A 24,513-nucleotide genomic window follows, 5' to 3' on the forward strand; every position below is an offset into this window, starting at 1 on the left:
CACTGGTGCTGCCCACCAGTTCAGGAGCCCTGCCACACCAGAGAACGGGTCAGTTGCTAACCACCCGGGAATGGATCTGGCTTCTGCCCCATGCTGTCTTCCGCTCTCTGCCTCACTTTTCTTACGTCCCCAAAGAGGCATTATTGACGTATGTCCTGGTACCAAATGTCTTATCCATGTGGCTAGTTGACACCTGTTCGGTATAAGTCAATAAGGACGCTCAATGAAGGACCACACTCCAATTATGAATACAATTTAACTTTACTATAATTTCAGGTAAATGCAGGCATTTAGCACATCAACAATAGTGGAATAAGAATAGCAATGAAAAGCATCTATTCATATATATGTACACTACAAAGAGTATCTATGTATACGTATGAGCAAAGAGTTCATTGACAGAATAAGAATAGCAATTAAAAAAAGCATCTATATATATATATATATATATATGTACACTACAAAGAGCATCTATGTATACATCTGAGCAAAGAGTGAATTGACAGATATAAACTTGGAATAACTGTATACCAAAATGTGATACACTACGATGTTCAGGGAGCAGAATATTAACGAGTTGAATACTTCAGATAAGCTTTGATTTACTGCACACTAAAATGCATATTTCAATTACTGTGGCAGACTCACACTACAATGTTCAGTAAGGAAGAAAAACTATAAACGAGCTGAATTTCTCTGATTATAAACACAGTGCAAGCATAATAATAAATCATAATAAAAGAGCAGAGAAACAAAAAGCCTTTCATCCCTGGGTGGAACTTAACTTAGTCCACGAATGCTGGGAAGCCCTCTACCGCCCGCTTGGACCTCTCTCCCCCTCGAGCGTCACGGTCATGGAACAGCAAAACAGGGAGGCAGCTCTGGGTCTGAAGATGACAGTTTCATAACTCCATCTGCGACCTTCGATTCCTTCACCCACCTTTCAGTGTTTAAATAACCTGAAGCTTGGATTCTACCCCCTTCCAGTATTTTCTAGCTATGTTATCAGTACAAGTCTCTTGGCTGCCTTGCCATTCCCTGGCCATTGTTTTCATTCCATCTTTTACTGTGGTCTCGTTCTCAAGGTTGAGACTGAATCTATTTCACAGCCTGTTTCTCACACATGCAGCTGCAAATGAGTTTATCTACGGAATGTCAAAAGAAAACAAGCTTGAAAGCGAACATCGTGAATTTCTTCCACGTTGCTCTGGCTTCGGCAGGCATCACGCTCATCTTCACTGTTCAAGCTAATTAACCCTTCGCGTCACAATGTTTTCCGCACCGTTCCCTATACTGATCAATTTTCAATGCTGAAAAAACACATTGATTGGGTGTTCTTGGGGTCTAGAAGAGGCAACTAGGTCTCAACAGTCGGGTTTGAGATCTTGGCCTCTGATGTCCCAGAGTTTGTCCCACCACACGCATCCACCACCAACTCATACGCACCACCAAAAGAGCACACTACAAGGAACGTATTGACAACAACTCCCAAAGCAGCAAAGAACTCTTTACCATCATCAAAGAGTTCTCCAAACCGAAAGCCAGCAAACCGAGACCCCACGCACACACAAACCCTCTGCAACTCCCTCTCAGATCACTTCCACCGCAAAATCCTGGACATACACAACAGCTTCATACCACACACACCCTCCACACGCAACCTCCACCCACCCAACACAAACACACCACACACACCCCCCCCAACCTACTCACCACCTGGGCCCCCACCACCGACGAAGAAACTAAAATGACAATGAACTCCATCCACTCTGGCTTCCCCCTCCGACCCATGCCCCCACCGAATATACAATAAGGCCAGCCCCACCATCGCCCCCATACTCCGAGCCATTATCAACAGCTCATTCGAAACCGCCACCTTCCCAGACCCCTGGAAACACGCGAAAGTCACTGCGCTCCTAAAAAGAAAAAAAAAAAAAAGCCGACCCAGACGACCTCTCCAACTACCGCCCCATCTCCCTCCTCCCTTTCCCTGCCAAGGTCATGGAAAAAACTAGTCAACTCCCGCCTATCCCACTTCCTCGAGGCAAACCACACACTTGACCCCTCCCAATCTGGGTTCCGCAAGAACCACAGCACAGAAACCGCTCTCATCGCATGCACCGACGAAATCAGATCCAGAGTCGACATGGGCGAGACCGTAGTACTCATACTCCTGGACCTCTCCGCAGCCTTTGACACTGTCTGCCACCACACACACGACTTCACGACGCCGGGATCCGCCACAAAGCCCTGGACTGGCTCACCTCCTTCCTCACCGACAGAACCCAAAAAGTCCATCTCCCACCCTTCCAATCCTCCGCCACCAAAATCACCTGCGGAGTCCCACAAGGCTCCTCCCTCAGCCCCACACTCTTTAACATCTACATGGCCCCACTAGCCAACATCCTCAAACCCCACGGCACCACCATCCTCTCCTACGCTGATGACACACAACTCATCTTCTCCCTCACCCGCAACCCCGCCACCGCCAAAACCAACCTACACGCTGCACTCCTTGACACCGCTGCCTGGATGACAGCCAACCACCTTAAACTCAACTCCAAGAAAACCGAAATAATCATCTTTGGCCCACACAAAAACACTTGGGACCCCTCTTGGTGGCCCACCACGTTAGGCCCCGCAACCACCCCAGCAAACCACGCACGCAACCTCGGCATCATCCTGGACCCCTCCCTCTCTATGGCCCAACAAATCAACGCCCTCACCTCCTCATGTTTTAACACACTTCGCACACTGAAAAAAACTTTCAAATGGATCCCCACAGAGACCAGAAAGACAGTCACCCACGCACTCATCAGCAGCAGGCTTGACTACGGCAACGCCCTCTACGCCGGCACCACACTAAAACTCAAGCGCAAACTACAGCGAATCCAGAACTCAGCAGCACGACTCATCCTCGACCTCCCCCGCCATGAACACATCTCACCACACCTCAAATCCCTCCACTGGCTCCCCATAGACAAAAGGATCACCTTTAAGATCCTCATCCACGCACACAAATCCCTCCACAACACCGGACCAACCTACCTTAAGGAAAGAGTGACCTTCCACACTCCCACACACCACCTCCGCTCCGCCGACCTATCTCTCGCCACAGTTCCTCGCATCAAACACACCACCACTGGAGGCAGATCTTTCTCCTATCTGGCCCCCAAAGCCTGGAACTCCCTCCCCACCCACCTCCGCAAGACCCAGGGCCTCCTACTCTTCAGGAAGAGCCTTAAAACCTGGCTTTTTGAACAGTGATCCCCCCTCCCCCTCCTCACCTCTTTTTCCCCCCCCCCCCTCCCCCCCCAGCGCATTGAGACCTTCACGGGTGAGTAGCGCGCTCTATAAGTCTCTTTGATTGATAGATTGACTGTGGCTCTGTAAATTGAGCCAAGTACAGCCTCCTCACCTCTCGATTTTCAGTGATAGTGATGAGGAGCAGTCGCTGTCTTTTCAGGGAGGTAGAATGGGGGTGCTCAAGCTCAGCTTCTCAACATACACACCTGTATAAAGAAAGTATGTTTATTACAAGCTGGTACTAAATACAGCACACATGCATACAAGTGAATGGCTTGGTGCTAGTGTCCATTGGTGCCTTTCCTTGCTTTGGCCCCTGCTTAACCACCACCTGTTATTCGGTGTAAGTCTGCAGCCTACCAATATCTGGGCACACAGATAACGCTCCATAATTCTCCGCTGCTGCAGACCCACTGTCCCAGGGACACACTGCACATTGCTCTTCCTGGACAGTCACTTCTCCTGCAGGGTAGACAGACTCCTTCCCTCTCTCAGCAGGCAGCCTGGCTTCTAGGATAAGTGATCAGCTCTCGCTGCAAACGGTAGACATCAGGTGATGACCCCTCACCTATGGGAAGCTGTCTGTCAGGCAGTCACCAACTCTGGTTTCACAGCAGTTCTGAGTACTTTGCAGAGAGCTCCCTTCCTTTGTCAAAACACTTAGGACTGGAACAACTAGTGTGTAGTGGGTCCCGCTTCTTTGTAGGCAGGGCAGGCAGGAGGTAATGTTGGTCCACTGTGTGCAGTTTCATAATCAGTTTAGGGTGGTTCTTTCAAGTGTCCACTCCATACACAGCCTTTGTGCAGAAGGCAGTGTCCAACCGTGGGTACCCACAACATGGACACAAAGATGTGTGAGCTCCTGCACCTGGCTGTCATCTGCCACACTGAAGATTGATAAGGGGGAAAAGGGTTTGAAGGGATAGAGACCCCAAAGTCCTACTGAAACTGCACACAAAAAATAATAATCCCAACATGAAGCCGAAAAAGAGAGAAACGTTTATGGGACAATTTGCAGCTCTTAGGCTCTGTGGTGAGGGGTAAAGTCCTGAACACCCCTGACTACTCTGTGCCCACAATGGGCAGCCACAGATATAGTCCTGATCTATTCAAAAGTGGCACAACCACAATACCTGACATCAGAAATCGTAGACCCTTTCACCCAGTTCTATTCTAAATTATACTCCTCGAAGAATACCACCCTCAACACTGAAATAAACAAATACTTAGACAAGATAACACTAGCAGGCCTCGATGAGGCAGAATGAGAGCCACTGTGTGCAGTAATCACTCTGAAGGAAATACAGGAAGCTATTAAGAGCTGCAGAAATGGGTGAACACAGGATAGTGACGGGGTAACCATCAAATTAAAAATAATCTATTGACGAGCTGACCCCTTTCTTTTTCCTGATGTACGAGGAGTTAGACAAAACTCCACAGTGCTGTGACTCCTACGGCTCATTATCATTAGTAAATCTGGATAAGAAAATTCTTGAAAAAAACTGGTAAAGGGAAACAGGCTTGTCCCTCCTAATGAAGGGCCTGATACACCCAGTTCAATGCTGCTACATCATGCGCAAGGCTGGGAACCATGTGAGTATTTGTTTATTTCATTCCTGGGAGATCCTTAATGGGAAACCTGTGGAAACTGTTTGCTATCGCACACCACCTAGACCCAGAGCAGGAAGCAACAGCAATATGTCTGCATGCCACCAAGACATTCAACTCCATGCAATTGGTATTCTTGATGACCGTAAATCAGTGGCCAGAATAAAACGTAACAACCACCAATCGTCCCCCTATCAAAATAGAATGAGGTATGCATTAGGACTGCCCATTATCACTGATTATATGTGCCCTACCAATGAAGTCTTCGGCCTGCTACCTCAATGAACAACACAATAGTCTTGGTGAAAATTTGGCTCCCACACGACATGCTCCTGCTGGTGAAGAATCCAGAGGGCACCCTAAACCAGGCTTCTCCAACTAGTAGCTTGTGAGCTGCTGGTAGCTCTCCAACTACCTGTAAGTACCTCTCATATATGTATTCCAGCCTACTAAATTGGAACCTTTTATTTGTTTAAATTAATATATGTATCCCAGACATGTGTATTAAAGACAAAAATGTGTGTATTTTCAGAACTCATAAGCTGATGTTTGGAGAAAAATGGACGAATTTCCAAAATAAATTTAAAGCAGATTTTTGAATAATAAATCATGTGGGGAGACTTATTAGTAATATTATTACTTTGGTGCCAAGGACGCTGCACTGTGGCTAGCATGTATTATCTATGATGAGGCATTTCCCAGCGGCAAAACATTTTTCATTATAAATGTTTATTGTTTTTCATGAATATATAAGCATTGGCATATGAGATCAATCCACTGTTCTGGCCTGCACAGTATGTGATTACAAGCACAAAGGTATCTTTTCATACCGGTGCTATCTCTGGCCTTTTGTTGGCAACGAACATGGGAAAGAAAAATTGGGGGTTGGGTGGGGTACATGGAAATGGGAGGTAGGGTATCCTTGTGTATATTTTGTGGTGGTTGGAGTGGCTGGTCGATAGGGCAATTGGAGCAGTTATTCGTGGCAGCTGAGAGGAGAAGATAGGAAGTCCGATCTGGTGTTTGATTAGGGGTGGAATGAAAAAAGTCTAGCCTCACAATGTGATCTTTGAAGGGTTGCCATATATGCTTGAATGTCTGGTCCAAATACACTAGTGTGTGGTTTATCTTTTCATTGGCAAGCACTTGCCACATTTTTTTTAACCAAAGAGCCACAGGTGGGGCCTCTTCCTTTTTCTAGAAGAGTGCAGAAAGTTGTCTTGCGCCCGACCCCCTGGTCATGTGAGTTATAGGCACGATGTGAGCCCTGGTTATTCCTTTCATGTTAGAAGGCATCATTTATAAGAGGATTGTGAGTGGTTGTGCTGGGGTGGGGTACCCTAAAGTGTCTTTGATATGACCAAGTAACTCCTTCCTGACTGTCTGTATGAGTTCGCAATCCCACCCTATTTGCAAGAAAGTGGCCTCCCCTTGCCCACACCCCAGCATCTCATCAAGACCATAGGAAATATTTTATGTTGGTGGACTGGGGTAAGATATTACTGGAGCATGATTTTTATAGGGGGACACTTAGTAAGAATTTGGGTATATCGTGCCAGACCCGGTCCCAATCCCTGGTCTCTGTGGTATCTTGCATGTCTGTTTCCCAGTGCAGAGTTAGGCACTTTGAAGCCTGTGACAAATCATTTTTTTTACAGTACTGCTGGCAGCCATGTCTGATGCCCTGAGGTGATCACTGCTAGTACACATGCATTTTGGAGACAGTAATCCTGTCTGATGTGGTCAGTATTACAAAAGTAATAATTTTAGCAGCTTGCAATGTTTTTTTTAATTGAAAATAAGTAGCTTTTATTACCCAATAATTTGGAGACCCCTGACCTAAACCTTGTAATCCATGAAAGCATATTATTTGGAAGATGATGGAGCCTCACCACCAAATGGGCTAAAACACTGAGAATGTAATTCACAAAGGTGGCATTCATTACTACTGGAGCATAGAGAGAATAGTCAGTGGGGGGGGGGGGGGGGGGGGGGGGAGTACGGTGAATGCTTGACCAACATGGAAACTCAAATAAACTAAAATGGAGATGCTTACACATTTCAATAGCTGGGCATGGCTCTCGTGAAAATGACCCTACTACCCAAACTCATGTATCTGTTCCAAAAAATCTCCATCCTGCCAAATAGGTCATTGTTCACTCAACTTAAATCATTGATGCTAAAGCTGGCCAAGGTAGACAAACAACCCAGGATCAGCTGGGATATCCTGCAACTTTCATACTATGGAGGGAGATGTGCTGCCCCCAGTTAAGAAATATACCATTTGGGCTCTCGGGCCTAATTTCCACACCAAACATGCTGGATACAAAAAAAATCAGAAAGTTACCTCAATTATAATATTGAAAAAGGGGTGGCTTATCCAGTTCCATTGAGCACTGTCAAAGCCCACAGACCTACTAGAGTAGACTGCACACTATGGTTATGGAGAGATTAGAATCACCCTGCAACATTAACAGGATATACTCTCCACAAATAAAGCTTGAAGGCTATCTGCGACTGGAACTATCAACTGGGGCTCTTTCATTGAGTAGACTATAAGCCAGTCAACAAACCTTTGGGGATTTATTCATTGATGATAAATTCATTACATTACATAAACTGGAGTCTAGAACACAATGTACCCCCCTAGATGCATTCCTAATACCCAAGCTACGTAGAGTCATGAAGGAACTATACACCAAAATGCCAGGTGAAACAAAGTAGTAGCAACTACTGTCCATGTTTATAATAAAATCAATCCCAACAAGATTGTTTACAAGAGTGTCCAGTGAGGAACTAAGCTGCATAACTTTTTTTTGAACAAGTGGTCCAGAGACCTGTATTGGGACATCTGAGGTGACATATGGGCATATTGCTGCCGAAGGACCAAAGAAGAATCTGCAGTTGGCAGAGACGGGCTAATCCATGACAAATTAATCCATAGAGTGTAGTACATGCTGAGGAATACGGCCAAACTGGGATTGACCGCAACTGGACAATGCCCAAGATGTAGTCTGAGCATTAATTTAATCTGGGTACAGGTCATGGAAACTCTAGAAGAGTTCTATATTTTGAGTCTAAATCACTCATGGCATTACTGGGTATGTGAAAGATGTTCCCAAAGTCCTTTAGGAAGTATATTGCATTAGGCCTATTATTAGGAAAATGAAGAGTGGCCATGTGTTGGTGGAGAGATGCTGCTCCGTTATTCAGGGACTGGCTCAAGGACTTGGCACAATGCAGTGCGCACACTGAGGTATGTGCAATGCTGTTACCACACAAATCTAGACTCGGGTAAATAGAAGCCTCTCCGGCTGTACTTAGTGGGGGTAAGGAAATGACACATCAGCCATGTAGGTACTCGTAAAGGGAAATAATGTTGTGAATGTATGGGATAGGAATGGGGCGTGGAATATATGTAGACTTGCAGATATTGTTGTGTTGAGGAAAAGTCAACACTGATCAACATTGCATCTGTACTGCTCTTGCAGTGAGATACCAGTGAGACGCTTTACCTGTATAGCCAAAATAGAAAATAATGGCAAAAAAGAGTGACCGGGGAAAGGCAAAAGATCTGAGGGGTTCCCTTGAACAACAAAGACTGCGGTCCTACCCTTCACCTTCTATCAAATGGCAGTGCTCCAGGAAGACTAACCAGTAAAATGCCTAAAATTGAATGCCTTGTTCGTTCTCTCTCTCCCTCTCCAATTTGCCTCTAATTATCTTCCCTCCAGCTTCAAGAATGTCAGCATTGAACTTCCTGTATTCTGGTAAAACAACCTCACCGCCCTCTTATGCTCGAGGCCAGGCCATGGGCATCCACAATGAATCCCACAGGCCTCCCTTACTGTGGTTCACTTTTACGCACAATGCAAGTACCACACAGGCCACGTAAACAAGACAGCATTCACATGGGGTGTCAGTGCTAGGATTTGAGTAACTGCATAGAAGCAGAAGTTTACATGGGTGGGCCAGTAGGCCTCCACTCCAGTAACAAATAAAATGGTCTGGCTACAACTATGAATTCACAAACCATGGTATGTTTCCTGCATCGCTCCATGTACCTTAACCATGACACTGTATAACGATGAGGGCATGATTGGTGTCCTCCCCCAGGTTCACAGGTAGGTCTTAGGACCTCCTCCATGTCAAGACACAGGCCTATCCCTCTATGTACACAGATTAGTGTGAGGCTCAAATTAGTGTGAGGCGCTCGGAACAGAGAAACACAACTGTACCCTATTCCCTTCCAAACATGGGGGCATGGTCAAACCACAGATTTGAGCGAACACGAATGGCTCCGTGAGGTCTCTTTGGCACCATTTGGTTGCTCATTCCATAGATGGCCTGTCATTGATAGCCATAGGGATTGGACCGGAGCAGTGTACTCGCGGGATAGGCCAAGCAAAGAGATCCAGACAGCCTTGATGTTCTCATCTGTAGTGGCGGACAACATCTTGAAAGTGGCATAGCAGCCCTACAGCCACACTGATACAAGCTATACCTTGCATATTGAGCAGCAGCTTACTCTGTGACACCGCCAACAGCTCCTGGAAAAATGGGAGAAGACAGCAGGCCTGTGGAGGATATGAAAAGTGGGATAGTCTCGGTGGACTGGAGCAGTGAGAGCGGGTATGGGGAATGAGACAAAAAACTGTGACACTGGACATGAGGATAGCAGGTACGGAAAACATTTGGACAGTAGATTGAAAGGATAAATACTCTCCAGAGGCACATTTTCTGGTGACCTTGGATTTCATTTAGATTGTGATGTGTCATTGAGCTTGGGGCAGCACAGCACTAGGCCAGACCTCCAAGCCTACGTTGTTCCCATGAACCAGGTGGTACCCTCAGAGGAGACTTCTGTGCAGAAAATTGATCCCGATTTGGTATGGTTGCTGTTTGAAGAACTCAGTAACTTTAAGAGTACCATCTCAAGTAACAACACACACAAAGGCTGGTTGTGTTAACAGTGTTGTCCCCCGAGTTTCCCTTCATGGCCATCTTGGGGTTTAGCTCCTTTTTTTTTTGCAGAGGAAACTGCATGGCAGTATTTCGCAACTGAGCCTCGTGTGGACTAGTGAGGTAGATTTGGACGTTGGGTGGAGACTACTGAAGACTAATTTCTACCATCCATTCCATTTGCATTGGCATTCTTGAGCTGGAAACAACAATGAAAGACATGCTGCTGGCAAAGGGGGGTGCATCAGGGCAAACCTAGTAAGTAATCAAGTCTGACATCTGAATTCTCTGAAAAACAATGTCGAATTTTCTAGCTTTCTAAACCAGAATTTTCAATTCTATTAAGGAAATGGAGACAAGGATTATGATTCTCTTTCAATGCTTTTTATTCTCAGCAGCCAATAAGAAAAAAAGTTTTAATAAATACTACATTTCCCATCAAACCATAATAACCACGTGACTAACCATAGAGCATGGCCCTATAAATCCTGAGTACGTCAAACCACTTTCTCTTTCTTTGCATTTCAGACACAGTTAATTCACTGGATCCAAACAAGAACAAAGAGCCTTAGTCCCAAGGAAGAAAACACACTCCGGAATCCAAGGACTCCGAAAATCCAACCGACAACGTCGATCTGGAACGGAGCTGAAGAATCCCACAACGTGGATCCCAAAACGAAGAGCAGATGGAAGATCATTTGTCCTCTTGACCTATGAAGAAGACAATGGAGAAGGACAAGCTATAAACTCTGTTTCCAGTAACAAGGAAGGCAATCATAAAACCATTTACAAGTAAGATTGTCAAGGGAAGGAAAAAGTTCAAATAGCACAACAATATGTATAGATAAACATATGAAATACAAAACCTTAATACCACTGAATGACATCACGGAGTTGGATAATCCCTGTCTCCGTGTCCTTAAAAGAATTAAAAATTATGTATGCGAAAGCCAGAAAAGATTACATTGTATGTAAGGACTGGAGGCTCCGATTATGCTTGTTTTTAAAGATGTGCATCACTACTGAAGATATAGCCATAATCGGTTTGTAATAAAATGTTTTAAAAGTAGAGTCTGATGACCAATCGTAGAGTCTGATGACCAGTCAGCTGCACTTAAGATATCCTCTAAACATGGTCCCAAAGAAAAAGATTTTGACGCCATTGCTCCTCTGGCAGAGTGAGTGCCAAATTTAGACACAATTCCAGCTTCTAACAGAAGCCATCTCCTCCATCTTGCAGATGAAACGGGACAAAATGGCTTCTCTAAGGCTATCAAAAGCTGACCCAGCATGTCTGACTGAAATTTGGCTGTACTTACCTCATAATCCTTCAAACGCTACACCTCACACAGTTTAGGGTTATCCGGAAAAGCGGGATAAGATACCAACCTGGTATTACACTTCGTTCTTTGTGAGATAACAAATGATGTGGTGAAAAACATCGACCTGCCAAGTCTAAGACCCTCGCATCTGATACTCTTTTACATGAAATAAGACAAAGTAGCATTGTCAATTTAGCCGACAACTGATTCCTGGACAGATATTTGTTGCTTGGCCAAGCGTCTAAAAACCGAAGGACACATTAATGTCCCAAAGTTCCAAATATTCGGGAAGAAGGGGATTCAACATCCTAATGCCCCGTACCAATTTGCTTACGATGGTTAATTGACCCACAGGCTTCCTCTCAATAAATGCATGTCCCTCAGAAATTGCCAAACAGAAATCATTGATGGACCTATATGCCAGCCCTGATGCTGCCAAGGAGGCAAGAAAATTCTGTATCATGGTGCAATCTGTGTTAAAGGGATCTGCACCCCGTGAATTGCACCAACACCAGCGTCTCCAAGCAGAGGTGTATCGTTTGTGGGTACTAGGAGCCCATGCTTGTTTAATGAAGTCTTGAGCCTCTCTCGAAAGACCCAGGAGACTCCACATTTGCCTGAAAGATGCCAAGCTACTAGGGACAGTTGACCTGTTTGAATTATTGGATGTGGATGGCCCACTGGGTCCAGGAATAGATTCCAATGTGAGGGTATTCGGAGGGAAGGGGCATAGGCTAGCTCCAGTTAGTCGGAAACCATGCTTGAGCCCTCCAAAGAGGAGTGATCAGCGCCATTTCTGCCTCCTGTCGTCGCAATTGCGGTAGTACCCTGGGAATCATCACAAATGGTGGGGGGAAAGGCATAGGAGCGAAAAGACTCCGATCCGGACGCCAGCTGAAATAGGTTGGACCCCAATTGCGCATTAGATATCTGAAGATCTGTGGGTGAAGTCTCCAATCGCTGGCATCCCTCAGATGTCAAATGTCAGTCTGCTACCACGTTTCATTGACCCGGAAGGTATTCTGCTGTCACTGAAATGTGATTCTGGAGGCAAAAATGCCAGAAATCTTTGGAAATTTCGGTCAGGAGTTTGGCTCGCGTCCCGTCGAGCTTGTTCACATATCGACCTGCCGATATGTTGTCTATGTAGAGGAGAATGCAGCACTTCTCTGTGCCTGCTGCAAAACTCCGAATTGCAAAGGAACCCGCCGAGAGTTCCAGGCGGTTGATATGTAGAGACAATTCCCTCTGTGACCACCGACCTCCCGTGGACATCTGTCCGCAACGGGCTCCCCGGCCCCAAAGGCTGGTACCGATTCTATAGTCACCTCCGGCGTTGAGGGGGAAAAATGGCCCCTGCCATTCCACGCTTCCATGTGGTTCACCCACCAGGAGATCTCCTTTCTCACGTCCTCCAAAGATGGAACTGTTGAGCATATGACAGACCCTTGTTCAGATGCTGGATCTTCAAGTGTTGAAGGGCCCTGTATTGAAGAGGATCCGGAAAAATCGGTTGGTTGGAGGAAGCAAGGAGGCCCGCTAGCTGGGCTAGAGATCTCAAGGATATAGTCTTCTTGGACAATGCTAACCTCAGTTCCCTCTTGATGTTCTTCACCTTCAGAGAAGGGAGAATAAGTTGGGCTGATCGGGACTTCACCTGAAACCCCAGAAATTCTATGGATTGGGTTGGGACAAGATTAGATGTTTGGACATTGATAACAAATCCCAGCTCTTGGAGGACAGATATCGACCACTCCAGAGGCAGAGTGGTCCTCTGTGGACATTGAGGCATAATGACTGTCATCCAGATATATAATGAGACGCAAACCCTGGGATCTCAGGGCTTCTACTACAGGCTTCATTATCTTCATGAAGCACCATGGTGCTGACGATAGACCGAAGGGGAGAACCTTGAATTCGTAAAACCTGCCCTTCCACTGAAATTGAAGGAAATGTCTGTGAGGTGGAAATATCGGGATGGGCAGATAAGCATCCTTTAAATCCATGGGTACCATCCAAGACCCTACTTGAAGAATGTGCTGTAACAAATGGATCACCTGCATCTTGAAATGACCATAAAGGATCCATTGGTTGAACTCTCAAAGATTGAGAACTAATCTTGGACAGCCTCCTTTCTCATCGGCCAGAAAAATGGAATGTAGGAAGCCCCGGGGGTGTCTATTGGACTCCTTTATCGCATTTTTTTAAGAGGAGCGATTTAATTTCGGAATGAATGGAAGTCTGATCTAGATGGGGAAAAACCCAGCATGCACAGAGGAGCCAACTGGGTTTTGAAAAATTCGAGTCTGAAACCTTGGACAGTATTGAGAACCCATGGATCGTGAGAGATTGTTTGCCAATTCTGAAAATAGAACTGGGTCCGTCCCCCTAAAGACACTTCTGCCTATGGAATAATTCTCAACTGATGGGTTAGAGTCTTGGATGGAATGTAAGGAGTCTCTGTATCTTCCTTTCTGGAAATGACCTCTGAATGTATGTCTTGTGAGTTAGAAGGTAGTGCCTTGTTACTGATAGCCACCTCTACCTCTTTGGAAGTTAGCTCTTGGTGAGCGTTGGTATCTGCGGCTGTACCATCACCCTGGAAACGTCCAGCCATTTAAAAAAGTGGAACCTTTTTAATGGAACCCTGGGCTTTGTCCAGGTTGGAATAGGTAGTAACAAATTTCAATAGTTCTTTTAAGAAAGGGGCACCAAACAAAAAGCCTTGCACCACTGGTCAAGCTTCTGAAGATGCAAGGTCCGCCAGTTTAGGGTCTAGCTTCATAAGGATAGAGCTACGTCTCTCATAAGAAATTTCTCAATTTGTATTGCCTAATTGGCAAATAGCCCGTTGGACCCAACCCACCAGGACCTCCACATTAATAGGGACATTATACTCCATAGACTGGTAGGCCAATTCAAGACTCTTAGTCAAAGGGCCCGTTGTGGTCAATAATTTATCTTGGCATGCTTTCCATGCCCTATCTAGACCTTTCTTTGGGTCTTTAGTATACTTTCTGAGATACTTCACCATGGTGGGATCCACTTCTGGGGTTTCTGCCACTTTGTCAGGCAGTTTGGGTCTGGGGCATTCAGAGCGCAGACCTCTTTGTCAAATTCTTGCCGTATATGGGCTTTGACTTAGTCTACCACTTCCTGAGGGGGCACCCATGCTGCCGATCTAGGGTGGATAATGTCCCCTGGTTCAGAAGTCAACACCTTTGGCTATTTGTTCGGGGCAGTATGGTGGGTTTTAGCTTTGCTCTTGCGGGGAGCTTGACTGTCTTCAAGAGAGGAGCTCTGAGAAGACACAGAATCTGTCATTTGCAATCACGTCAGTTTGGGAGCCAGAAGGGATCCTGTAAAGATGCTTAATATCCAGAGACACTGCCAGCCTTTCAAATGCCTCTTCGTGAGGTTCCTTATTTTGCTTGGCCATAGGCTTGCCTTTGCCCCCATCAATCATGCCTGATTGGCGAGGGTACCCATCCTTGTTGCTGGGCAAAGACATAGAGGTGATGTTTCAGTAGCACAATAGCATGCGTCTAAAGCCTCGACCAGATTTTGTTCAAATGAGCTAGATTGCCCATCATCAAAATAGTAACTCTCCTCCCCTTCCTGGTATTTGTTGTACATAATGCGTCTCCCAATTTTAATATCCAATAAAATCAAATTCAAATGGTCCCAAAAGGGGCATACAACCAGAGTTAGAGAGCCCCTAGGGGGACACTAAGGGGGAGTAATAAGAGGCCTTAAAGAATTTTCACACCAGAGTCAGGTCAGCATGCAATTATTTTGAAAGTGGAGGGAGGACCTACACAAGATTGCTCTGGGCAAAGCGTCTGCATAATTATTACAACCCTGGGTGAACTCACTCGACGAGCAAGGGAATACACCTGTGCGTCGCTCGTTGGATCACGGATGCGTGCTGCTTTACGTTCTGACAGAAGAAATAGAAAGAGGACTGTGCGGCCAGAGAGTCCCACACTCCAGCTCCACACAAGCACCAAAGCTGTACGCTGCTTTAAGAGGGCAGAAAAGGAACCTGAATAAACGGACTACGAGCGTGGAAAAAACGCTCACATGAATGGAGAATTAGCGGTTGTGCACACAGCAGTAAGTGCTACAGTATTGTTATATTGAAATATTGCTATCACAAGCAAGTGCTAGATAAGAAAAGAAAGTGGAAGTGGTTTGACGTACTCAGGTTTTATAGGGCCATGCTCTATGGTTAGTCATGTGGTTATTATGGTTTGATGGGAAATGTCGTATTTATTAAAAGTTCTTTCTTATTGGCTGCTGAGAATAAAAAACATTGAAAGAGAAGCATAAACGAAGCCTCTGGTCCTGATTTAGAATTGACCCTGTTGTCACAGCTGACAATCGAACAGAATACCTCTGATCTTTCCTATATAAAGATGAGCTCAATCAAATCCAATTTGAAATCCTGCATTTGGGATCTTCTGAAAGATATTTCCATCATCAGCAATGTAGTTGATGTCCTTGAAAAAGCATTTAAGAGGTCTGAGGAGCAGCATAGTTTGAAGGCAAAATCTTAATGATGGAAGAGGCAATGGATACACTTTTAGCGAAAATAGGAATATTTGGAGAATATATCAAGGTGTAATAACAAATGCAGACATTAGACTGCCACATAATGCTGAAAGCAAAGATATCCAGGAGCATGGGCAAAGCATTCTTCTTTTTATTATCAGTGACCCGAAAGTAGCATGCTCAGAGTGTGGTATGGAGGGGCTGCAGACAGGACAGTGTAGTGAATCCTAGTTCGTTTTTAATGGGATAACAGGAGTTAGCTTAGCCTCTGGCTTGCAGACTCGTGCCCCCGTCACCTAGTGACTTTTAACCTACTTAGCTTGCTCTGTCTTAGCCCATTTAATTATTTAATTCTTCTAAGATGGCTGCCTTGTTTATACTTAGGCCACTTGTTATGAATTACATTATCAGTGTCACTGCGCTAAGGCATCAAGATCAAGCAACAAAGACAAACAAACAGTAGGTGTTCACACTTGGGGATTTTCCCACTCTATACTTTCGAGGGATTGTTTATATTAATTGCCGTCCCAAGCATGTCTGATATCTATTGTTTGGGAACACACCTAGGTCAGGGGTCCTTGTAGATCTGTATAAATACATCGCACTTTAGACAGATAATCAGAGGGATTTCGACCAGAGGGCTTCGCCACCATCGCTGATACCGATGCTGCAGTCGTCTTGAGGCTGACCCAGTCTTCGTGTCCCTGCGGAGTCTGAGATAGAGACCTCATTCCAAGGTAACAAGGGTTGGGGGCTCCTCTCATGGACATGGCATTGGCAGATTAGGTTTAACAAACCCAGCTCTCCTTTAGGTAGAAGGTTAGGCCTTTCACATTAGGGTATTAGGTCATATTACATCTCGTATGTCTTTTCTATGCATTGCAAGATGGTGGGGGTCTTTGTAATAATGACTCTCGTCTTCACAATTCTGTTTCTTGCATTATTCATTATCTTAAGGATGCCAGGAACTGCTGTGGCAATCAGTGGTGTAACGAAACTGGAGCACTCCCCTTTCCACCCCCGAGACTCGGGGAAGATGCTGTGGTGAGGGGGCATTCTGGAGTGGGGCTGCGAGGCCTTTGTTACGCCACCTCTGGCAATGTGTGCTTTTTGAGACCCAAAACTTTTTTTTTCTTCTTTTTGACAGTGTTTGTTAAAGTGGTGAGGGTCTGGCAGCTCCCACAGCAATAAAATGTTACAAAAGCCATGTCAAAACAAGTCGCGCATTAACAAAACCAAAAGACTCAAAAAATTTCGGGTCAGTTAGCATTGCCAGTGCTTGTTTATTTTCCATGCTTCCCATACTCTTGTTGAAAATGGTTACACTGATTTTTCCATCAAGAATAATTTTTGGAAATGCATGCATCAGCACATTTTACTAAATTACGCTTCAAATAAATAGCACCTAAAATTTCATACTAGCAAAAAAATTATTTCCTACTTGTATACCATATTATTTTGAAAGCAAAGAATCGTTACTCTTGCTTACAAGCTTCTGCAAACATTTGCATCTAATCAGAGAGCATCATACTTAGCCTCATATTAAACTTTCCAAACATATGTTTACGTTTTTTTTATTTTTTATACTGGAACCACTGTCAGTAGTGCAGTGTGCCCTTAAAACGTTTATTTACAGCGCTCACAGTAATAATGAAGGCTTTTCAATAATGAACCATAAATTAATGAACCATAAATACAAGTTTGAACAGCATTAACTTTTGGACACACATACTACCTCAACTGCAGAAAGTTCCCTTCTTTGTAAACCGGCAGCCAAAGGGTTTGTGCTGCAGGGGTTTGGGCCTACTTGTCCCAAGGACAGAATAAACATGAAAATGTGTTGCCCTTGAGCCCAAACAATATGTCCCGGGTGTCGGGCAATAGGAATTCAACATCCCTGCTTATTTTACAAAATTCATTTGACTATATCTGCATTTTCCATCTGTATTTTCCATACAAAATTCACTGGACGTCATCTATTTGATAAACTTTGTTCATTTGTATCAACATTCTACATTAGTACTTATTTTACAATGTTCATTGGATTTCATCAGCATTTTCCATCAATCAACTATTTATCCAGTCAAATTATCAGAAAAGTCAAACATTATAGCAAAAAGAGTTTATAGCTCAAATCAGTTCAATAATTTCATCAAATCAATCCAATTCGAGACATGATGACAACGCTGTGCATAGGCTACGAGTTATAGTTATTTGAGATTTTGGGACATTTTTGGAACTGCTCCTTTGCCCTGAACTGCCCTGTTGGGACTCACTGTCCCTGGGCCCTTTGCAGCACTTCATTTGGCCACAGCTGACAGCAGGGGGAAGTGCTGATCATTGCGCTATATAGCACTGCCTCTCCCTGTCGCAGCGCAGGACATTCTTGGAACTGCTTCTTTGCCCTGAACTGCCCAGGTGGGACTCTGTGTCTTAGGGCTTCTTGCAGAACTTCATTTGGTCACAGCTTATGGCAGGGGTAGACGCTGATCATCACGATATATATATATATATATATATATATATATATATATATATAACATTCTTGGAACTGCTCCTTTGCCCTGAACTGCCCTGGTGGAACTCGCTGTTCCGGGGCTCCTTGCTGCACTTCATTTGACCAATCGCGGCTCGCTGCCCTCACACGTGGCGGGGCAGGTGGTGGGAGGGGGTAAAATGTTATTTAAAAACAAAAAACTTACCTGCACACCGTCGCTCCGCTCCTCTGTCTCCTCTGCTGCAGGCAGGCACAGGCTCCCCAGTTTGCCCTGAGCAGCGTCAGGATTGGCTGGGAGCGCACAGCCAGGGTGCTCCCAGGCACACTGGGAGTCTGTGCCTGCTCTCTCCAGCCTGGCAACTTTGTTGCTGGGCTGGAGAGAGCCTACTGCACATGTGTGTTTGGTCAGTCTGAGACGGCCGGCCAAATATACGTGCACACTGAGGGGAGTGCTGAGACTCCCCTCAAATCCTTGTAATCCCCAGTGTCCCACCCCTTTATCAAATGAAACGATAATAAATATGGGTTATTATTGTTCGTTTGTTAAAGGTTTTGCAGCGGCTTCTGCTGGCGGTGGGGAGGTGAAACTCCTCCACCCTAACAGAGGAGCTGCCACTACCTTTGGCCCCAGCTGACAGCAGGCGGAGGTGCTGAGCATAGCATTAGATAGCGCTGCCTCTCCCCCGCAGTGTGGGACATTCTTGGAACTGCTCCTTTGCCCTGAACTGCCCTGGTGGGACTCACTGCCCCAGGGCTCCAGTATTAGGGCTCGAAAAATCTAATCGATCACTGGGTTTTGGCGAGTCTTATTTTAGGTGGTCGATCTATTTTACAGGTGTTCTGTTAATTCAGAAACTGAATTAGCAATTAAGATGCTTTTAAATCTTATTTTTGTCACATTTGCTCTGTGTTCAGAGACAGAGATCAAACGTCAGTTTGTCTTCTTGCAATGCAAATACTTTTCCTTGTGACTGCAGAGTTCCAGGATTTTGTAAAGTGAACTGTCTGACCTGTGTGAATTGAAAGGCTTTTGGTATCAGGTTTTTCCTAACACACAACATTTATATAACTAGGTCAACTTTATAGACGTTTCAAAATGTGAAAGACCATTGTTTTGTATTTCTGTGTGATGCAAAAAATATTTTTATAGGATAAAAAAAAGTCAGAACACTTTACTTGGTGATGTGCAAGTGATAAATGTTTTCTGAAACCCAGCTTTCACAGACTATTGTTAATACACCATATAGTTTTAACAGTAAAGCTGCAAGTTAGTGGGAAGATTTTTGGACATTTTGGAAATTTACTATCTGTAAATGACAGTGCTCTACCACATCATGCTTTAATAATATATTTATTAAAAGTGGGTGTTAAACATAAACTGAGAAACTCTCCTGCCCTGATGTCAAAGCTGTTAGTAAACTAAGAGGCAAGTCGGGCATGGATCATGGGTACCCTATACGTGGGCTAGGTTTATTATACATGTAGCAAACATTTAGTGTATTTATTCAAACAAAAGAGGATTTTTTTTTGTACAGCAGAAATGCTGAACTCCCATATTTGAAGATGCACTCATATGTGAGAATGAAGAAAAAGGGGACTGTAAAATACAATATTTGCCTAGGATCACACAATTTGAGACCCGTGTCTGGGTCAAGTATATCACAGTTAGGTCAAGTAGATTATTCAAGTTACTCAACCTGAAGGTCTAGTAACATTTTAATGATTTTTCGAGGCCTGTGTATGGATAAATTGTTGGATAGTGAGGCAACTTTAAATACCTTATTGTCTTCTTATAAATTTAGGGCCTCTATGAAAGGCTCGGTTTGAATACCATAGAAAAACCTAGAAGGGGACAAGAAACTAGTACCACAGTCATCAGGAGGGACTCGCAAAGTTATCTCTTTATCCCCTCTTAATGTAGATGCTGCAGAGGGTGTACATTTCAGTTCTTATTGAATGTATAATTTAATAGGTGTACCATTACAGCCTTCACTTACACAGGGCTAATTTTATTGAATCAAGTATGTCTGAACATTTTTGTGAAATGCATGTGGTGACGTCCTAAAATATGTTTAAATATTTCTAAATTAATAACTTGGGGGCGCAAATCTTTTTCACTTTTGCATATTTGAATTGTCTTTTAAAAATGTCATGAAATGTGACAGACCTAAAGGTCATGTGTTTATTTGTAACAGTTTTTCACCCAAACCTGAATACAAATAAACAGTAACATCTGCAACTGTTTGCACCAGGTAGGTCTTCTAATATTAGTGGACACTCAAAGAGAAAGTCAGTGTGGTTTACTGTTCTGTCTGTAATTACACTTTATTATAGACATAGCGAGAAATGCACCTTAAAGTGCAGTTTAGCTTCCCTTTGGCCTACAGATTCCAGCAAGGTATCGAACTGGGGGTGAAAAGGGTTCTCCCAGTTCAAATATATATCAGATTTCTGTGTGTTCAACTCAGGATCAGAGCCCAGGCCTTTTGTCACCCTGATGGACCAGTTTAATTACGTTGTCCCCCAGCAGCAGGAGCAAAGGCCTCCCCAATGAAAGTGAGCAATTAACAGTGCTTCACTCACCTCCTAAGGAGGAAGGGTTGAGGATGGAAATCTGCATCCATTAATTAGCTGTCACACTGTGCCAAAGGTTGGACAGCCCAGACCCACTGAACAAAGGAAGCAGCCTAGACCTATGGAGCCAAGACAGGAGGGGCTATTTTTGACTCTTTTGTTGGGAAGGGCGCTGGCAGTGATGTCAGCGAGGGGCAGACCTGAGGCCCCCCATTGAAGATGTGACCAGTGACTCCTGAATGTCACCATCTTGAATTGTGCCAGCATGCTGTCGAGGTTTGGGACAGGGGTAGAGAGGCGATGTGCCACCTTAGAATTGGCTGGGGGTGCCTAGCTTCTAGAACTTTCCACCCCCATTGAAAAACCCTTGCACAAGGGATAGAGAGCACTTTATTGCTGGAGCTGGACACTGGGACTGGGCGGCAGCATCCAGTGGGAAGACCTATCCCTCTGAAGCCCTCATCTACTAAGGAGCCCATAGCTGACCTCATAACCAGTGGGTCCCTCTCCATGGCCAGGGAAGTTGGTCCCTTCACACCCACTAAGGACCAGTTGGGGAAAGCTGTATTTCTGCACCCACACAGGAGGAGCGAAGCACTGGAGGTTGGGGGGGGGGGGAGAGGGGTTGTGAAGGGGAGGAAAAAGGCTGGGGCAGGTAGCTGGTGTGCCACCTTGTAGGCCAGGAGACCTGAGGAAAAGGCTCCACGTGGCTGAGGCTCACCACTCGGAGTAAAATGAGCCCAAGATTGCAAAAATCAGCCAAATAAGGCTGAAGATTTGCAGGTAAGAAGGTTTTGACCTTTGACTCTCCCTACCCCCCATCCCATCACTTCAGGGTGAGGAGATCCGCTACAAAGTTTTTGGAGTGCCGTTGCATGCCCCGACCCAAACGGTGGTTGCCTCACCCAGGATAGTCTGTAGGGAGATGGGTGGCCACCGTGAAGAGAACACCCTGCCTGCTTCTGCACGGATAGACGAGATTGCTAGTCAGGCAGGGAGCTGGTCGGGGCAGCCAGGGGTGGGCTCCCTGAGCTGCCCCCAGCCTCAAAGAATTCAGGGCGCCTGCGCAGGACCGTGCAAAAGAACAAAAAAAAACAGAAGGAGGCAGTAAAGAAATTATTTATTAACTCTCCTGTGTGGGAGTGCCCCATATTGCCCTGCAAAACTTAGTTTTGCCCACTGTTTCCCCAGGATGTGGTGGCCCCAAGATGTCAGGGGCACCACTAACCGTTACAAGGAAAGTGTGGAGGGGAGCTGCAGGAGCAGCTTCCCCTAAGCGTGTTGGTCATAGGATTTACGACGCCTACCAATAACGTTTTCAGCTAAAGTTAACCATTCCCAAGGCTGGAACATTTGTTCTAGGTGTTTTTTCTACAGCCTGGGAGTGCAACACCCTCTATTGGCTAGTTCTATGGCTGCATGTTTTGTGGCCTGAAGTTTTCCAAAGGATTGCAATGCATTATTAATTGTGCTAATTGCAAGTGGTTACAGTCCTGTTAATTATAGACATTGCAGATGGATTATGGTTTCTGAAGTTGCTGATTCAGTGATGCAGTAGGACACATGATTCTGTCCTTAAAGTGTGGTAACAATGACATGATTTAAAGGGACACCCTCCTATGTGATTATGTGCTGCATTATATTGGGGGGTGGTATTGTAATTTTTGATGATATGACATTTTGGGGGTTAAGTTTAATGTTATCAAAAGTGTTTCCACCAGTCTTATGTATACTTGTAAATTACTGTAGTATTAAATAGTGACTAGACAATGGTTTAATGAGTGTTATTATTGTGTGTGCTGAATGTTGATTACTAGCTCGCACCACCTCCCTGAGTAGGCACTGGACTGCTCTTCTTTGCTATTCTGAGAGAGGCAAACGCTACAATGAGGTGTTTGGTTCCCAGTGGCAGGGTGATTGTGGACCCATTACTTGTGCAAGCCACACAGCTAATGGACCATTACTTTATGGCATTTTTCTGCTGACCCTGCTTCAGTGTGTTTAGGCCAGCTCTTTTAAAATAAGGTCCTATTACTCAAGAATATACAAAAAAAGGTTTTTGCAGAAATGCACTTCTTGGATGTGGTTTGTGCTCTAGGTCAATTTAAAAGGAGGTGTGAAAACTGAAATATATATTCTAATTCCTTTTATGCCTGGTCTTGTAAAGGTTCACATGCATGGGAAAAATATTGTAAATAGAAAAAACTTAAAAGGGGCTTACAGCCCACCCATTACTTACCATTGGTTGGCGTTAATATCACACCCATTTCCTTGGTTCTCATTGGTCAGCACCTCCTTCATTGCTTTTTCTTTCTGTTTTGGCTGCTCTTTGGAGCATGGACCAAGTACATTTTTCTTTCTGCAGCCAGTGTCCTTCCACTGGCCACTCGTTAACTTTTAGGTTGCAGCTTACCTGACAACATAGAACATATTGGAGAAATACTAGAAAATGACCTAAAAATACATTCCACCCATTGCCACCAATGGTTTTGCATTTTGTCATTCACATTTTCTTGCTTTCTGTTTGCTGTCTTTATTTGTATTAGACTTTCCAGCTTGGGTTAAACCCTCATGTGATTCATAACCTGTTCTCCACCTCCCTGTGTGGCTCTTTGTATTCTTCCACGACTGCTCACTTTTTGGAAACTTTTTTTTCTTTTTTGTGAAGCATTTCGTGAGAATGCATGTTTTAAAGCTATCTACCCTTGCATGCTTCTCCTCCCTGTCACTCTCTGTAAGGCTTCTGTAAGATGTTTTGTAGATTCTGCACTCACTTTTACCAGAAGCTGTTTTGGTTTTTGCTTTTGCCTCAGTTTTTGAGGCACATTTGTTTACATGAGTGTATGTTTTGTTTAGAGGTCACTTTCCACATGGCCTATTTTGGTACCTGCCACAGCATGCCTTCCACTGGGATGGGAGAAGATGTAATTTTCTTTTTACAATTGTTAAAATTTGTAGGTTAATTCGCCGGTGAAGAGAGCATGGTGTTCTCTTTAAAGCACGCAAAAAAATCGTCCTTGCCCATTTGCTGTTTGACCAGGAGCCTGGACAGACAGTGTTTTCTTTTCTGTTTTCACTTCTGTCTGCTTTTGAAGCTCTTAATGCTATTAATGAAGTTTGTTCCTCTAACAAGAAACAAAGCACCTTCGCACCCATGTTTTTATTTCTTTGGGAAATCCACTAATACTTTGCCGTAGTTAACATTTACATTTATGTTCATATTAGGATCCTTTTCTTTTGGATGCTATGTACTGTGAGCAAGCATTCCTTTAATTTCTTGGAATATGCTTTCCACTACGTACAACACTTTAACAAAAAATGGATAACTCAGTTACTTTCATTATTGCATAACAATTGAATATGCTGAGTGTTACAGTAATTACAAATACACTCTGAAGCAGAGTCCCAAGATGGCTGACAACACTTCAACAGCTTCTGTTGTTGAAGTTTTATCAGCCAATCAGATCTCAGCACGAGATCGTTAGGGGTTGCAAATCCTTGTCCCTAGATATACAAATTAGTTTTCCCCTTAATTTCTCAAAAACTACTCAACGGAATTACACCAAAACAAAAAAGCACTCTTTCATGTCCAGGACCTACCTTCCTGACAGATTTGGTGTAATTCCGTCCAGTAGTTTTTGCGCTATCACTGTTCAAAATCCATATGGAAAAATTAATGTGGAAAACGTG

The 24,513-nt window shown here is 44.4% G+C and overlaps 1 protein-coding gene across 5 annotated transcripts in view; it reads left to right on the top strand.

Moving 5' to 3' along the window:
* LOC138246367 (oxysterols receptor LXR-beta-like) overlaps positions 1–24,513 on the top strand; it is a 98,020-nt gene that overhangs the window by 15,259 nt on the left and 58,248 nt on the right. The window contains exon 2 of one of the 5 annotated variants that reach the window (XM_069200917.1): positions 10,405–10,668. The exons of 3 other annotated variants lie outside the window; for them this stretch is intronic. The gene's annotated coding sequence lies outside the window, so the exon portion shown is untranslated. Of the gene's footprint in view, positions 1–10,404; positions 10,669–24,513 lie in introns of those variants that run through there. One more of the 5 variants, XM_069200914.1, reaches the window with a different exon arrangement.

This window comes from Pleurodeles waltl, chromosome 7 (assembly GCF_031143425.1).
Source record: "Pleurodeles waltl isolate 20211129_DDA chromosome 7, aPleWal1.hap1.20221129, whole genome shotgun sequence".
NCBI lineage: Eukaryota > Metazoa > Chordata > Amphibia > Caudata > Salamandridae > Pleurodeles > Pleurodeles waltl.